Raw genomic sequence first — 9,992 nt, 5'->3', positions numbered from 1 at the left:
GACGTGACTTATACTGTAAACGTTAGGCCGATTGTGTTAGCGCTGACACGTCATTACACACACTGATGACTCTCACTGAGCGGGGGAAAGGGTTAACGGTGACACACGTGTGTGTATACACATGCAAATAGACACACACTTGAGCCGCTGTGTGTTTTTTACTTTCCGCAAGCAGTGACTGAGGGACCGCCAGTAGTCAACAAAGGCAGCTTTGTATATGTGTGTGTGTGTGTGTGTGTGTGGGTTTGCACACGCAGCACGTGCGTGAGTCATTGTCTGTGTGTCAGGATTGAGCTGGAATGAGGCTTGTCATGCAGTGTTATCCAACGGACATCTTTCACCATTGTCGTCCTCCCTCTACCTGTCTCTCTCTCTGTCAGCCACACACAGACACACCGCCGTCACTAATCTGGAACAGGACAGACGAGGCCGGTCTGTGTGACCCGGCCGGCGACTCCATCCACAGGAACACACACTGCAACTGTCACGGCATCGACGGTGGCGTCTCCTGCCGCTCCGGGGGCTGAAGCAGCGGGCGTCTAGGCGGAGGGACTTTTGCTTCCTCTTGACGAACATCTGATCTGCGGCACAATTCACTTGATTTTCAGATTAAAAGCATTTGCAAAACACAGCACTGACAAAAAACATGGTTGCTAAGAACACAGGGCGTTTTGACACTGATAGTTCCCCTTGGGACCTCTGCACAGGCAGGTGTCTGTCTGTCTGTCTGTCTGTCTGTCTGTCTGTCTGTCTGTCTGTCTGTCTGTCTGTCTGTCTGTCTGTCTGTCTGTCTGTCTGTCTGTCTGTCTGAGAGTTATGAACAGAGTTTAATGGAATTTTCAGGCAATGTTGATAATGCGTCCAAGAGCTCAATAAATTTTCGTGATGTTCCAGATTCCAGAGGGACTGTGACCTTTGATCTTCTAAAGAACAAAGCAACCTGCTACGGGCATAAGTCACAATATGTGGGTAAATGGAGGTCTGGGCTCTCCAAGCGCTTTTGTATTTACTCACTAAACTGCCAGTGGAGACGAGAGCGAGGGATTATAAATGTAGAGGCTATGAAAGGGGGCTTTGGGAACTATTGGGTAGATGATCTGACATGATATTTCGCCACACAGGGAGGGCATTTGCATCTCATAACCATGGAAGGAACCATGTTTCTCATAACGGTAATATCACGTAATTGATTGTAAGTGATTTTTTTCAGCTCACGATTTCATGTCATGATTCCGCTTAATTCAGAGTTCCCACTGGCAGTGGGAGTCCAGTCTCCCTTCCGCAGGGTCAGAGATGGTTCCCAGGTGGCTATTTCCTGTGTGTCTATAGAGCCCAAATGTAGCCAGTGTGGGTTTTACTGATGCGATCCTCTTGTTGACTCCGACGTACCTAAAAGACCTCATATGCCTTTAAGATTCACTCATCAAAATATTCCCCGGACCTCCGCCTCTTCCCCGTTGTCTCTTTTTCCACCATTTTGGTTCCTTTTCTGTCACGCCATGTCTCCCGCTGTTGTTTTCTTCCCCCACATGTCACCGTATCCATCCTGGCGTCATCCCTGAGTGGCCATTCTGTGTCATTTTGTGCCATTCTTGCTCCATTTTCTCCCGGTGTGTCCCCCTTTTCTGCACAACAATCGAACCCTTTCACGCTTCTCTCAAATTCCCTGGGCCACCCCCGCGTTCTCGCCCTCTTTTTCCATCTGTCTGTCTCCTCCCTCCCTTTCTGTTCTGCTCACCTGCAGCACATAAAAATTCCTCTTTTCTTTCTCCAGAGGATTGTTCAGTCGCTTGGGGATTTACTGCATTCCTCTATGTTTTCTCTCCTTTTCTCTCCTTATCTGTCTCCCTGTCTCTTTGTTTTGGCAGCGCTACACTGCCTCTAATTCACTCGACCTTCTCCTTTGTGTGTTTAACACATTTGTATCCCTTTAAAGCATCTCTGTGTTTTTCTTTTCCATTTTGTTAGAATAACATTCTAATCCGATACCTGTCGTTTCAGTTGCTCCCCCCCTTTTTTTTCTCACAGCACCCACTCTACCTGCCCCACCTGGCTTCTCCTCCTGCTGGGTTTCTGCCATGAGCTGGAACGACCTGCCTTCACTTATTTAGCCGCAGGCTACAGGGATGGGCGGCAGCTCACTACCGTTTTTCTTTTCTTTTCTGTTGGGCTGGTGGAGGTGGAGGGGGGCGCTCCAGGCCCCGGGGCCTGGGATGAGGCTGATTTATGAGTTAATCAATTGGTCGCCCGTGAGATTGCGTCAAGCCGCAGAGGCGTACGGGCGCTTTCATGTCACTGTCTGTGCTTGTTGATTTAGTCCCTCGGGAAAACAGCAGCGATGTTCAGCTCCTCTGCGTGTTTTCTAAAGCAATTAGGGAGAAAATTGGGCTGGGGCACACCCACCTGTTGGGCAAATGACTTGTTTGTGTGAAAGCTCCTGCAACTGGGGCGGTACAGTCTTAATGACAAGTGCATGATGGGAAATTTAACCGAGATTAGGACTTAAAGAAGGTGGTACAACTAAGATGTTCACAAAAACACGTGTTGGCAGCTTTTATAATTCTAAAATTGAAAAGGCCCTAATGCCTCTTAAGCATCAACTGTTTCGCTTTTGTCATATTTATTAAAGTTTTGTTTCTGTGGAGCTGTAAATTTGTGAAATTAGTTAATTAATCAAGCTCTTTGTTGAACTACTGTTGTTTGAGACTGTTCACGTCACAAATAAACCAAATCAGGGACCAACGGTCATGTTCATGTGCCTGTTGATCGCTGTTCAGATGTTCCCTGGCGTGACAGCAACCAGACAGTACAAACCAGTCGTGCTCTCCGCTGGTCTTTTTTCAGTTCTCTTCATCCAACATCAAGAGAAGATGAATGCGAAAAACTCCTCCTTCAGCTCCACTTTCAAATATTAGCCAGCCCTGAGCAACGTTCTCACTGATAAATGCTTTAATTACAGTGTGAACCTGTCAGCTTCTTCTGGATGAGATGATAACAAACAACTTTCAACATGACTTGGACACTTTTTAAAATTTTAATTACCTTTGGCTTGGTTGAGAGATGGAGTAAAGATCAGTTAAGGTCTCAACCACTCCTCTGGATCATCTACGCCAAGATGCGAGCAATTAGCCTGTGCGGATTTGTGTGCCCGTGGCGTTGACAAGAGATCGGCTCGTCATCCCCCTGGAGCGTATAACTGAAGCTGTCACATCACTGTGTTACTATTGAATCTCAGCAGGAGCAGCTGCGCTACATTACAGAGTCATTTGGTTTGAATAATGATGCAAAAATACTGTCCGACGCAGGAGAAAATAGGGAATGAAGCGTCCTAATATGAAACAGTGGGAGAGAGATACCGTGAGGAAGCCACGATCATCACGGGCGAGCACAGAGAAGTGCTTTTGTCTGTAAAGATAAAATGTAATACTATATAAAACCAACTCATATCATCATATTTGCCATTCAGTGAGCAAAATAAGGCCGGATGTATTTTTGCTTACATAGACTTCAATTTCTATGCACAATGGTGCGTGTGCATGTGATGGGACTCATGAGTGCAGGACACTGTTGTTTTAATCTTGCAATATCGCCGCTTTCATGAGTTATTCTGTGACATTTTGAGCACCATTTTTACTCATTCCTGACCGATTTTCTGGAGTGGGCAATGTGAAAAGCTGCATCCATTTTCTGCTTTCGGTGGACTCCACCCATGAACTGGGCTTAGATGTGTTCGGTTTTGCATATCGAAGGTCAAAGGTCAGCTGAATAATGCTCTTTTTGTAGAAAACTTTTTTCTTGGAGAATGACATATACTCAGGATACCAAATTATGATACATTGTTTGTGGACTATTTTACTACATTATCCATTTTAAAACAGAAGGTATTTGTGTCTCACGCAGAAGGCAACAAGTAATAGATGACATGGCAGTAGAGCCAGCATATGAAAATATCAGCTAAATTAGTTTAAACTAGGCTGATACCCTGACAGCCAATCAGACTCCCACTTTTTAATACCGTAACAAATGTTTTAAATCTGATCAGATCTAATGGCAGAAATTGCACCAAGTTTAAAAACAGTCTTCAGCTCCGAAAAACATCCAGCCAGTCTCAAACCCTTAGAGAGGGAACAAACCTTATGTGGACGATTCGCCTTACAGAGACAGACGGAGCTACAAAAGCAGCAGATTCCAAAAAGCGGCAGGATCTGGAGCCAAGAGCTCCTGCGGTGAGGTGATTCCACATCTCCCCACCGCATATTTACTCTGCTCATTTTATGACATATCGTCATATCGTGTTCTCCCACATCCCTCGTAAATTTTCATTTCTGATGAATGGCTGAGGTTGTGTGTGAGCTGCAGGATTTTTTTGTCAGGCTCCTCGTCCCCCCCCCCCCCAAACCCCCGCCCCCCCCCCCCCCCCCCCCCCCCACCCCACTCCACCCATCCCGAGGCCCTGAGTGGGAGTCAATGAAGCATTTTACGTGTTGCCGTGTCGCCGACTACGTTACATGTTAGACATGTCACGGTTTGTTAGAAACTAAAATGCCTGTTTAGGACAAGCTGTCCACCCACGCCAGGATGACATGCAGTTCTCTCTCTCTCTCTCTCAATCTCTCTCTCTCTCCCCCCCCCCCCCCCCCCCCACACACACACACCTTCCTCCTTGTGGGCTGAAAATGGTGCAAAAGGTAAATAGAAAGCTTTTAAACTGTCTGTGTGACACACAAAGACAGAAGATTATTGAAAAATGGCAGACTCTTTACACACACACGCACACGTACACACACCCACACACACACAGGCAGAGAGAGAGAGTACTTGACTGGATAGAGTAAAACATTTAATTTTCCAATAAACATTGTCAGATTAGCATATTTGTTATATTTTTTTATCAAATACTTGAAAAGAATCTCTCCTCAGGCGAGCGACAACACATCTTCCTCACAAACTGTGTAACATCAACCAAAAACTAGCAATTTTTGATACATTTATTTAGTTATCTGCACTCCATTTGATCGACCTTTAATGCTGTAGCCGACAGAAACGCTCTGAAAACTGTGACGACACCAGATGTGATGCAACCAGCGGCCCGCCGTGTTTACAGTTAGCGTTGTTTTAGATGCTTTAGTCTAAATGTTTGCCGACGTGAGACCTTAAACTCGCTAAACAGATGAGTGGGGGAAAAAAAACTCGGGAAGGTTTGAGGTTTAATGGACATTTTTTTCCTGTGGAGTTTTGTACTGAATCCTTATTCATTTTCATGAAAACAGAGTTAAAAAACAAAAACTGTAAAAACTGTAGTTTCACATTTACAAACGTCAGATCAGGTCCACAGTGTCTTACATTGTTGAAAAAGCTCCCATAATCCCATAATTTTTCACTGCGTCATCCAACTACGCGTTTTGTTTTCATTGTATAGCAGCTGACCGCCTGTGTATTTACAGTAACGGCCTGCGTCTCTTTCCTGACTCTTCTATTTTCCCACCAGTCAGTGAAGGCAGCACAAACTCTGTCCTGGTCCCAGACATCCACCCCCAGGAATATGATACTATTCTGTTAGTTCTCTTTAATTGGAGCAAAAATGGACTCCAGAAAGACGAGAGAGGCTTTTTTTTTGTCCTCCTGCGTAGATGAAACACAAGCAGACGTCACTTCGCGTTTGCGACGAAGGTTAAAGTTCAGAACGGTGCGGAACCCGCAGGCCCAGCAGCCTTCATGTCCCTGAGAGACACGTCCCTTTGGATCCAGAAATATTTATCAGGACAAAATCAGGAAGGTCCTGCAGTTGCCACGCTAGCGTTTATAGCTAGAAGGAGCATTCAGAGGAACGGAGAACATGTTGTTTTGCAGGAGACTTTCATGTTGCTTATTGGACACAGCAAAGATCCAGTGAGCTGGACAGTTTGGCTCTGGGGATCCAGCTCAACGGTGGGAATTAATCCCTCAGCGGAGGGCCCGACTGGGGCTGAAATAACAAGCGTGGGGGGGTTCCATTTTTGAGGAACTTGTCCTTTGATTGACACATTCTTTGATGCTATTAAAGTGCTGACAGCTGGGGCTGATTTCCCACCACTGTCGTTCTTCAGGAGCAGAAAAAGGAAGACAAACGGTGGAAACTCTGGTCAAAACTGGCTGGTGCGGTCATTGTTTTTGGCTTGTTATGGGATATTAAGCTGTTGTTTTATTTGCCACAGTAACTGGACGGTAATGAAGTTTTAGCATCAACTCCGCCGCGTCTCTGTTGCTGGTTATAAAGGAGATTTTGTCTCCTCTATTCCGTTGTTTGTGGTTTCCTCCGACACCTGAGTGAAATATCTGTGAAACTGAACATCGTGTCTTGTCTGTCTTCTGTTTGGTGCCGCCACTCACGGTGGAGGTGTAGCTGGATAGTTGGTGATTTTATTACCCGTTTTCAGCATTTGGGTGAAGGTTAAAGATCAGCCTGGGCTGAACGTCGTGCTGTTTACAGAAGAACAGGCGGAGAAGATGACATCCAGAGAAACATCTGGCTCCCTGCTTGAGCAGCTCATTACCGGCCTAATGGCATCAGTGGATTAAATAGCTGTTTTGTACATGTGCATTTGTACACCGCACCTTCGAGAGCCAGGAGTGTGACGTGTGTCAGCATTTTCGATCATGACTCGGTGTAGCCGATTGAACCCCTCCAATAGTTTGTGGAGGAGTTAGAGATTAACCCATGGGAAAGACCAGGGAGTTCCCAGTATATAGTCGAGGGTGCTCGACTACAATGCCCCGATCCCAATTTAGATGATCTAATTTCAGTAGACGAGCCGCTGCAGGCCGCCCTCTTCCCTTCATCGAAGAGCAGAGCCAAAGTTATGACATATATGCTGAGAGGCTGCAAGAGCCCAAATAAAGGAAGAAGAGAGGAATCCCAGCGTGTGTGTTCGGACCCTAAATAGAGATGTGTGAGGAGGTCAGGAAGTTTGAGGGGGTATTTTCCTAACCTGGGCGCTTCTGCCTCACTCAGAGATCTCCAGCTTTCATTAAAGTATGCTTTTAAGTTCATGCGTGATCTTATCCTGCACCTCCGCTCAGCTTAGAGCCTCTCGCTGCCTCTCTCGCTCCATTTATTATCACCTCTAATCTTCAGCCGTTTCCCACTGCCTCCCTCGGTCCTCTCTCACCCGCTCGCACACCTTTTCTCCCCCCTCCACGCCGTTGTTTGATTTTCTCAGCCTGCTTCAAGGCACTCATTATCTCCAACTTATGGAGCTCCTTAAAAGGCAGAAACAGAAGAAGGGCGAGAGGAGCGGAGACCCAAGACCTGCACCTCTCTCTCCACCTCCCTTTATCCACCTTTTGTTTTGCCTCCCTCCGCCATTCCTCCGTTCACAGTTAGTGTTACATCTGCAGCCCGGCTCGCCGTGGTCATGTTCTCTCTCCCCAGCTCATCCATCACGCTCTGTCGCCGGCGGTGAAGAAGCTGTCATGTAATTATCTCATATTTATTTGAAAATGCTTGTCCCACACTTGTGCTACCTTCAATTTATTTTTACTCAAGGCGCCATGACTTGAACCTGAAAGCTTTATGTCATAATAGAAGCCAGCAGGAGACATCTGATTGGCCCACGGGTCAAAGGGCACATCCCTTTGATTTTTCTTTTTAATGGAATTTACCTACTCGCCCCACAGGACTCAAATGCACCATATGCAGCTCGGAGGATATGTTTTATTACTGGGCTCTCAGTAGTATGCAGGCATACAGTTTCAATTTGTGGAGCCTCGGTGGGGGGCTAAGCCCTGGACCACGGCATGGCTGGTGCTTTGCTCTGGCCATCGAGCTGCAGGAGTGTGCAGAGAGGCAGCGGGGAGGGGGGGGAAACAGGGCCTACACTCGGGGTCCCAAAGGTCCAGATGCCCTCAGAAAATATAACTCAGACCATCTTCAACCTGGACTGCATTTTTACATCTTCTTCCAATTCTGACCAGAGACTTATTTGGTTATAATAAATCTTTGTACTTTTTTTTTTTGGGGGGGGGGGGGGCATTCTGTCTGGCTCGCGCTCCAGATTACGTCCACAAAGGCTCCACGGCTGATGTTGGGTAATGTAAAACTGAAGAGAAAGAATCTGTGTCAATTTAGAACGTTGCTGTGCCTAAATAAAATCACATTTCCGTGCAGACGCGCACACCATAGGTCAGACTAGCAAATAATATAATGCATTTTTATATTTCCACAAAGGAAAACATAGTGGCCCATAAAACATGTTTGTATTCCACGTAGGGAGCAAATGTCCGCGATATAAACTGTAAAAAAAAAAATGCATGACGAAGTTAACAGGAGGCAAAATAAACAAAACATGAAAACAAATGCTTATATTATTGAATAAAAATGTATCCATGCATTTGTAATAATTAAGGCGTTTTACTAAAATACAACAAAAGCAGACTAAATATGGAAATAAACGTTATTTAATTAAAATGACGCGTTATAAAATACAATAAAGTATGCAAACTGTAGAAGGCTTGAAGGTTTAAAATACCAAAAAAATCTAAAATGAATCTCAAAAACTTCAGAAAATGCAGGTGTGTAATAACATTTCTGCGCGTGTAACGAGTCAGATTAGCGTTTTCATCATGTTTAATGCGGCTAAAAATTAGACAATTAAAATATTTATATGTAATAAAAGCATTTTTTTAAAAAAAAGAAACGTCGCTTACTTTACAGTTACAGTCAGTCTCGTGCTTTCAATAAAAAACAGACGAAAAGTGAGTTTAAAGTAGATCCCGGCAAATAACCTGCATAACCAGAGTAAATAAACTCGAGAACAAATAAATAAAATAAACTCTGCCATCACTATTTCTGTGGATAGAATTATTCACTCATTTTTTTAAAATAATAACATTTATTTCCATTTTCGTTGGGCCGGAACTGAAGCTGCGCAGGAGTTCAGAGAGGGAGAAGATGAGAAGCTCAAATGTGTCCAGAAGACATTTGAACTGTTGTCGAGGAGCAAACTACCGGGAGCTGAACAACCAAGTGGAAACTGTTTTGTCTCAGTTCACAGCCCCCTCACCACCACCACCACAGCCCCCTCACCACCCCCCCAAAAATGATTGCAGAGTAGTTACAGCTCAAATAGAGTCCCCTAGTAAAAAAGTGGCATCCTGCTGTTTTTACGGGCCTCTGTCGCCCTCCTGTGGTGAGCATCGAGTGTTACTATATGACCGATGTTTGTATGAGTGCGTGTATGTGTGTGCGTGTGTGCGTGAGAGAGAGACCACCTGTGTGCGTTTCTGAGCTGAGAAGAGTGATGTGTTATGTCCTCCTGCTAATGGAATCATGGGATTAGATATGTTTTATGTTTCAGGTACCGTGAGACTCTCCTACATACCCGCCAACCATCCAAATGGTAATGAAAATTAAGACCACATTGAGTTTCTGTGTGTGTGTGTGTGTGTGTGTGTGTGTGTGTGTGTGTGTGTGTTGTGTGTGTGTGTGTGTGTGTGTGTGTCACTGATTGCTGTCTGGACCTTATTTAAGTAGAAACAGATTGAAGAATGATAATTAGGCCTAATAAGATGGAATTTCCCCGAGTATGTCAAACAGCAGCCGCATCACAGGGCTCCTTTTAGAGGGGCTTCAGGTCAATTGGAACCACACACGTGCACACACGCACACACCCAAGGGGGGGTTGTTTTTGCTCTCATCTCTTTGTGTCTTTAATGTGTGGGATTTGAGCATCTCTCACACGTTTATTAGCATCGACGCTACTTTGAGGGGTCCATATAACAGCAAGATGCTGTTTGGGCACCACGGTCAAAAATGTTACGCAAGATACATTCTACTTACATATCAAACAAAAACTGAGGGTTCTTTTTTTTTCCAAGTTTCATTTTTATAGTGTTCAATTAACAGAAAAGGAAACAGAAGTTTGTGTTTCCATTTACTGATGTTACGACTTCCGTGGGCAGGTTTTCAGCTGGCGCCTCCTGAGGTCTGTCCTGGATTTTGAGGTGCGTTTAGG

The sequence above is a fragment of the Takifugu flavidus genome, chromosome 9 (genome assembly GCF_003711565.1).
Source record: "Takifugu flavidus isolate HTHZ2018 chromosome 9, ASM371156v2, whole genome shotgun sequence".
Lineage (NCBI taxonomy): Eukaryota > Metazoa > Chordata > Actinopteri > Tetraodontiformes > Tetraodontidae > Takifugu > Takifugu flavidus.
Note: the sequence above shows the minus strand (reverse complement) of the source record.